The following is an 8,316-nucleotide window of genomic DNA, read 5'->3' as shown; positions in this document are numbered from 1 at the left end:
TTTTATAAATCAGGTGGTAGATAAAATAATCCATAATCCCTGCAGTGGAGGTTTTGTGGACCTAGCCTGAGAGAGGGGGCACAGAATCAGATATACCTTACCTCGATTGGAGAGCCGTGTGAATGGTATCTCTGGAAGTAAAGATTTGAGTGCATTTCACGTGGACCACCGCCTGAGAGTGAGACTCAACCAGCGCCAAGGCATGGCTAGAATTTTGGATGTAAACACATTTAACCGCTTTGGTAGTCTCGGTCAAATGCCTAGGCCAAGGCATCTCCGGGAATGATTTTGGCAGAAGCCAAGTTTTGTGAGATATATAAGCCATGTTGACTAATTGAGTAAATTGAATATTCATTCTGTGAAACATATATTGGAAAAGAATATTTTAATTCGTCTCCATTTACTCACCTTTAGATAGTTTAGATGGTGTCTGTTTACTCACTGAGATTTTATAATCTCACCACCCTCAATTCCCTACATTTCAGGCTCGAGATAGCCAGTAGATAGCCGATTGCATCAAGGACTTCAGTTAGCCTTGCATCGACAAAATTATAGGTTCACAGACTTGCACCTTATTAGTTAGTTGGGGGCCCACGTGTCACTGTAAAAGTAATTTTATATGTCAGTTATCTGCTTAAAGTACGTATGAATATATTTAGCTTTTACACTACAGAAATTATTTACGAATTTCTCTATAAATATTATTTTTTTAGAAAATAGAATATTTTATTGAATATTATTATTTTTTTATTCGAACAATTATAACTTCATTTCAAATAATTATTTGAGACATATAAATTTACTTTAATTATGAAACATGTGTTTTTCGCCCACACATCATGTTTTTGGCAGGTTTCGGTATTTTCGAAGAAAAATGACGAAAATACCCCTGTGAGCCAGAAAATAATATTATATTGTTTTGATTTGGAAACGACTTATGATTTCTTGAAATGTGAGATTTAATAATTGTCACTCACCGGGGAGATGTGAAAGCTGATGCTAAGCCTTGCGGGATTTCGATCAGCATTCCGGGTAATAAGTACCTATTGGGACGTCGCAGCGATTGTCATGGGCCCGATGGGTGTTCCGGGTTGTGACAATATCTGTATCTTGAAGAAGTACAATGCAATCTCTAATTGTTACTTCTATCATGGAAGTAGAGCTTGTTTCTTGTTTTGAGGTGACATCACAGTGTATTTGGTTAAAGAGTTTCATATATAGGCTTCAAGTTGTTGAGTCTATCTCGAAGCCATTAGAGTTGTATTGTGATAATTCATCAACTATGTTCTTTGCTAAGAATAATAAGAGTGAAAGTAGAAGTAAACATTGACATTAAATACTTAGCTGTTAGAAAGCACATAAAAGCAAATAAAGTGCTCACTGAGCATATTCACACTAAGCTAATGATTGCAAATCCTCTAACAAAAGACATGCCATCAAAGTTGTTTGAGGATCATCATTCACGAATGGAACTTAGTTATGTCTTGTCACATACTGTTTTTTTTTTATAATTGAAAGAGGGGGGATTTGAACCCTACTCTTTAGGTAAGGGGATTATACACCAACCAATGAGACAAATGCTCGATTGCATCTTATCACATATTGTTTGAATTAAGGCGCTAGCATATTTTATTGTGAAACTTTGAATTTTTAATTATTTTCTCTTTTCGGATTGAGAATAACAATTGCCTTTGCAGAATTGGAATAAACAGTTGAGGTTTATCCATAAAATTATATACGACATATTGAGCTTTTTGCAAAAAAGATTTTTGCATTGCAATACATGGAAGATAATACTTGTTCTCAAAGGACTTACCGCCATGATTCTTGTAATTTATTCTTTTTGTTTTAAGCATTTGGGTAATTAAACTAATTTATTGTGTAGATATTAAAATAACAAATGTTTGGATCAAGTGGGAGAATGTTGGAATTTAGATTTGATTTAAATTTAAAATTCAAATATGGTTCTATCACGTATTTTTTATTATCGGGCAAAAATTTATCTCTCACATTTAACTATGGCAATATTAGTTTAAGTGATGTAGATAAAATCTATTTTAAATTCTACATAAAGATATTATTGGCTCCATTAGTTTTTAATGATAATAAAACATTCTCATTTATTTGTGTCTAATGCCTTTACTTAAGTGTGCAGGAAATTAATGCATGAATTTAACAAATCAATCTTTCAAAATAAATATTAAAAGAAAAAGGTGATAAAAATAACGAGATATGACTGCCTAACAAGGAGGAAGCTCATTAGTTGAACAAGGAAGAATGTTGGTTGACCAAGTTTCAAATTGAAGGAATGGCGGGCTGAAGAGTTTGAGAAACAAAACCAACTTAGTCAACCAAGTCAGTCGACTAAGTGATCTCTATCAGAATCTGCAACTTGAAACAGAACCAACTTAGTCGACCAAGTTAGTCGACTAAGAGCTCTTTGTCTACAATTTGAACCAGAGCACTACAAGATAGATTAACGGTTAGAACTCATCCTCAACTGTTTCCAACGAACATAAAATTACCAAACTGCCATTAGAGTTGCATCTCCAAGTATAAAAGGGTTTTCCAACAATTAGAAACAAGTTTTTTAGCAGTCTTGAATTAGATTTGAGATATAGAAAGTTGAAAAAACCAGAAAATCTTCACTGTACTTGTCTGCACTTAAACGCCTATTCTTTGTTTTTGTATTTTACACTCAATCTTGTACCATTCAAATCAACCAGTGATCGTAGGTACTTTTTTTTATTAATCTTCTTGTATTCTTAGAGTGAGGGTGTCACTCTAAGGGGTTATTCAAGCTTGGGATAGCTTGATTGTTATAGGTTGTGGTTGAGCCTTGGAAAATCACTTTGGGTTTTAGTTTAGCCCATGAAAAACTAGTGCAAAAGGTTTTGGTTGAGCCTTGTAAAAGTCACTGTAAAGCTTGGTGAAAGCTTGTGAATTTCACCGATTCATAGTGGATTTGTTGAAAAATCCTTGGTTGGATAATCAAGGTAGTGGATGTAGGTCTTGGACCGAACCACTATAAATTGATGTGCATCTTGTACTCTGTTTTTATTTTCTTAAGTTCTAAAAATTAGTTTTCAATATTGTTAAGAGCCAAATTGTGCTATTCACCCCCCTCTAGCACATATTATCGGGACCAACAAGTGGTATCAAAGCTAGTTCCCTGTTTTTAAGGCTTAACATCCTTTGGGAAGATCCAAATGACTCTTAAAAAATCTATAGTTGCTGAGGGACAATCAACAAACAGACCACCTCTGTTTGATGGTTCTAACTATCTTTATTGGAGTATTAAGATGTCAATATATATTAGAGCTATAGATTATGAGATGTAGGATGTCATTACCAATGGTTCTTTCATTCCAATGGTTACAAATTCGGTAAATGGTCAAAAAACACACAAACATAGAAGTAAGTGGACAGAATTTGAAATAAGGAGAGTACAAATCAACACTAAGGCCATGCATACTCTCATTTGTGCACTTAATTATAGAGAATATGATAAAGTGTTCATTTGTAAAAATGCTAAAGAAATTTGGAAAAAATTAAAAGAGTTATATGGAGAAACAAATATGAAAAAGAAATTGAAAGACAACTCTTGTGGGAATCAATGCTCAACAAGCAACATGACAAACGAAGACAAGGAATCAAGTGAAGATGTATCCTCAAATCGAATTGAATTATGCTTTATGGCTCTTGAAGAGTTAAGGTAACTTCTTCATCATGTAAACTTAATTTATGTGCTTTCAATGAATTACATGATGCTTTTAAGGATTTAGCTTTTGAGTTTGAGAAAATGAATATAAAGAACAAGAAAATCATTTCCATACTCGATGTTAAAAATGAATTTTTGATGAAAACAAAAATTGATTTGGAAAAAGAAAATGAAAATTTGGAAAAGGATTTGAAAGCTTACCAAGAGCAAATTGATTTTTTGGAAAAAGAAATTTTGATGTGAAAATAAAATTTGAAGATTTATTAAATGAGAAAGTGGAAGAAAGAGCAAACTTGTGTTTGATGGCCAGAGATGAATATGAATGTCTCTATGATGAGTTTGAAAAGCTTGCATCAAAATATAAAACTTTGAAAAGAAAAACTGCATCTTTTGAAAATGATTTGGGAAAGATAAGACATGATTTCAACTCTGTTTTTTATCAAAGAAATTTTCTGCAAATAGAATTAGAACATTCAAAAACAGATTTTGAAAATCTACAATTGGAGTTGAAAAACAGAACAAATGCTTTACAAGCTGCAGTTGCTGAAAATACTGATCTTAAAAATTTAAGAAAAGAATCATCAAGAAAGAGCACAAATTTTAGAAAAAATGCTAATGATTTCTCTCCTAGATCTTATGTTTGCGATAAACTTGGTCATTTATCTTATAACTGTTATAGAAGAAGAAGCACATAGAAAACAAAAATGATTCGGGTTTGAAAAGGATCCTATGTTGCAACTAACCTTCAAGGACCCATCAAGGTATGGGTACCTATTAAGAAAAATTGAGAATTTGCTTTGTAGGTTGAGCTGCACTTAAAGGAGACATGTTCAAGAGCTCAACTCAAGAAAAAGTAACCTTGGTACATGGACAGTGGCTGCTCACGACACATGACAGGAGATGAAATGTTATTTGCTCAACTAGACAAAAGAAATGGAGGAATCACTTGACAAGTGATGATTCAAAAGGTAGAATCCATGATATAGGTACGGTTGGTAAGAATTCCCAAACTCAAATTAGTCATGTGTTGTTGGCTAAAGGCTTAAAGAATAATTTACTAAGTATTAGTCAATTATGTGATAAAGGATTTAAAGTATGTTTTGATTCAACTAAGTGTGAAGTGATAGATATGAGTACAAATAAAATCTCATTTATAGGAAAAAGATTGAAAAATATGTATGTAGTTTTTCTTGAAGATCTTGAAGTAAATAGTGAAGTATGTCTTGTTGCAAATGCTGAAAATGATAGTTGGCTATGGCATAGGAGATTAGGACATGTGAGCATACATACTACGTCAAAATTAATTAAGAAAAATCTTGTTGCTGGATTATCAGAGTTAAAATTTGAAAATGATAGGATATGTGATGCTTGCCAACTAGGAAAACAAGTTAGAACATCCTTTAAGACTAAGAAGATAGTGTCAACATCTAGACCTCTTGAATTGTTACACATTGATCTATTTGGTCCAATAAGCACAACTAGCTTAGGAGGAAAATCTTATGGCTTTGTAATAGTTGATGACTATTTTAGATATACTTGGGTGTATTTTCTTGCTCATAAGAATGATTCTCTACAAGCATTTTTAAGTCATTGTAAGAAAGTAGAAAATAAAAAAAGACTAGCTATAGTTAGCATAAGGAGTGATCATGGAAGAGAATTTGAAAATGATGAGTTTGAAAAATTTTGCAATGCAAAGGGGTTGGATCACAATTTTTTTGCACCTAAAACACCCCAGCAAAATGGAGCTGCAGAGAGGAAAAACCAAACCCTAAAAGAAATGGCTAGGACTATACTATGTGAGAACAACCTACCTAAATATCTTTGGGCTGAGGCAGTAAATACAACAGCTTATATTTTTAATAGAGTCTCAATAAAACCCTTGATTTCAAAGACTCCATATGAACTTTATAAAGGTAGGAAACCAAATATTTCTCACCTTAGGAGTTTTGGTTGTAAGTGCTTTGTATTGAACAATGGAAAACAACCCCTAAGGAAGTTTGATGCAAAGAGTGATGAAGCAATATTTTTAAGATATGCATTAAACTCAAAGGCCTATAGATTGTTTAACAAAAGGACCTTAACCATTGAAGAATCAATCCATGTAGTTTTTGATGAGTCAAAGGCTTTACAAAAAGAAGTTTATGATGATGTAGAAATCTTAGAAAAACAAATGGAAGAAATGAGCTTAGAGAACAACAAAAATAATGAAAAAAGCTCACCTAGAAGAGAAAATGAAACTCCACCTCTAGAAAATCTACAAAGAGTAGAAAATCAGCATGATGGTCTACCAAAGAGTTAGAGATTTGTAAGAGATCACCCATAAGACCAAATAATATGTGACATTTCACAAGGAGTTAGAACTAGGAAAGCAACTAGAGAAACTTGTGAGTTTTCAGCTTTATGTCTCAAATTGAACTTAAAAACTTTGAAGAAGCTAAAAAAGAGAAAAGTTGGATAATGGCCATGTAAGAAGAACTTGATCAATTCACAAGGAAACGTGTATGGTCATTGGTACCTAGATCTTCAAATCACCCTATTGTTGGTACAAAATGGGTATTTAGAAATAAGGTAGATGAGCAAGGAAATGTAGTTAGAAATAAAGCTAGGCTGGTAGCAAAAGGATACAACCAAGAGCAAGGAATAGATTATGATGAAACCTTTGCTCCCGATGCTAGGATTGAAGCCATAAGGTTGTTGCTAGCTTTTGCATGTTTCATGAATTTTAAACTGTTCCAAATGGATGTAAAAAGTGCATTCTTAAATGGATTAATTCAAGAGGAAGTATATGTAGAACAACAACCTGGTTTTGAAGACTTTGAAAAATCTGATCATGCTTTCAAACTTCATAAAGCCTTGTATGGATTGAAACAAGCTCCTAGAGCTTGGTATGAGAGGCTTTCAAAATTTCTAGTTGAAAAAGGGTATGATAGAGGTAGCATCGATACTACATTGTTCATTAAGAGATATCTAAATGATTTAATTACTGTGCAAATATATGCGGATGACATTGTATTTGGTGCAACTAATGAAGCTTTATGCAAGAACTTTGCTAAGGAAATGTAGGGTGAATTTGAGATGAGCATGATGGGAGAGTTAAAGTACTTCCTTGGTTTTCAAATTAAACAAAGTGAGGAAGGAATCTTCATCAACCAAGGAAGATACACTCAAGATATGCTCAAGAAATTCGATATGCTGAAGCTGAAATCAATTTCCACACCAATGAGTCCATCCACCAAACTCGACTTAAATGAAAAATGTAAGGATGTAGATCAAAAGCACTATAGAGGTATGATTGGCTCTCTTCTCTACTTAACAACAAGTAGACCAGATATTTAGTTTAGTGTATGCTTGTGTGCTAGATTTCAGTCACAGCCTAAAGAATCACACCTAACAGCTGTTAAGAGAATCTTTAGATACCTCATAGACACTCAAAGACTAGGAATATGGTACTCTAGAGACTCAACTCTTAGTTTAGTTGAAAATTCAGATGTTGACTTTGCTGGTAGTAGAACTGATAAGAAAAGCACAAGTGGAACATGCCAATTTTTAGGAAGCATGCTTGTGTCTTGGTCCAGCAAGAAGCAAAATTCAGTAGCTTTGTCAACAGCCGAAGCAGAGTATATATCACTAGGTAATTGTTGTGCACAAATTTTTGGATCAAGCAACAATTAAAAGGCTATGAAATAACTATGCATAACATACCAATATTGTCACGACCCAAATTTCGGGTCATGACCGGTGCATGGGCCCAATGGACATCTTCCACTAAGCCCAAACAAGCCTATTAATCTGACATGTTCATCATTCTATCATAAACTGCCAAGTCACATTTCATAACTTAGGATCAAAATAATATTAAACATTTGCCACTTCATACTGGCATACTAAACAAGTGTATATACATTGTCTACAACATGTATCTTAATAATTTACATTAGGTTTGTCTATACACAACAAAAGAATACTTGACTTCCAGCGGAGGGACTCGGACGAATGTACAACTACTGAATGCCGAGACACTTACCAAAAGATGGATACAAATCTACGAGGACACCTCGTCCTAGTTACCGATTGCCTCGTGATCTGAAAACATGAAGTTAAAAATGGTGAAAATAAACCCAGTGAGTGAACAAGAAAGGGACCAAGCATACCATAAGGAATGTTTAACGAAATCATGATGCATTCTTTTTCAAAAAAATGCAATTGGTCTTTGATCTTATTAAACCCCTCATGTAAACCCCACATGAGAAAAATCACTTATTGGAAAAAAAATCCATACTCAACAGAGGATTTGGAGAGTGAAAACTTTAATACCATTCATGTGAATCAAGTCAATAAACGACGGGTCCTCACCGCAGCGAGAATGAATTTTTGCTGCAGCGACACTTGGTTTAAAATTATCAACTAACCGAAGGTTTCTCACCAAACCTCCTCATATTAAGCTTAATTCACTTATTCCTTAATGTTGGAAATCCATGCTCAAATATGGTAGCAAAGAAGTGAAAAATAGGGCAACAATTGATCAAAATGAGGTGAAAAACAGAAAGTTTTTCGCTGCAGTGAGAAGCTACTGTACCTTCCTCTCTGCAGCGAAA

Source organism: Theobroma cacao, chromosome 7 (genome assembly GCF_000208745.1).
Source record: "Theobroma cacao cultivar B97-61/B2 chromosome 7, Criollo_cocoa_genome_V2, whole genome shotgun sequence".
Taxonomy (NCBI): domain Eukaryota; kingdom Viridiplantae; phylum Streptophyta; class Magnoliopsida; order Malvales; family Malvaceae; genus Theobroma; species Theobroma cacao.
Note: the sequence above shows the minus strand (reverse complement) of the source record.